Source organism: Melanotaenia boesemani, chromosome 10 (assembly GCF_017639745.1).
Source record: "Melanotaenia boesemani isolate fMelBoe1 chromosome 10, fMelBoe1.pri, whole genome shotgun sequence".
In the NCBI taxonomy this organism is placed as follows: domain Eukaryota; kingdom Metazoa; phylum Chordata; class Actinopteri; order Atheriniformes; family Melanotaeniidae; genus Melanotaenia; species Melanotaenia boesemani.
This window is the reverse complement of record NC_055691.1, coordinates 35,206,450-35,206,885: the sequence shown is the minus strand read 5'-3', so window position 1 is coordinate 35,206,885 and position 436 is coordinate 35,206,450.

The window sequence follows — 436 nt, the reverse complement described above, 5'->3', positions numbered from 1 at the left end:
GCTTTTTTTTTTCAACAACTTTTTTTTTTGTAATGTACTCAGTTATAAACACCATCTTTAACATAAAATGAAACTTTACAGCTGACTGCAGTTATTTTGCTGGCATTTAACTGAAGATGCTTAAAAAAAAAAAAAAAAAAAAGGATTGCCAGATTTCTAAAATGGATTTGGTGTTTCTCTTTAAAAGATTCTTTTCAGTGTACTGGAGGTATTGAACAGTCTTTGTAAACAAATATAAAAAGCATAACTAAATATAAAAAGCATGACTACAGACAATTGAAAAAATGTCCTTCCTTAACTCTAAATTAGCAGTGTTGCAGCTTCTTTTTGTTTGTTGTTATGCGGTTGTGAATGTAGAATTTGACATTCATCCATGTTCTGTTTTTCAAAGCAACTGGTTCAGCCTTTAAACATTTTTCACAATCGTACTTTCCTG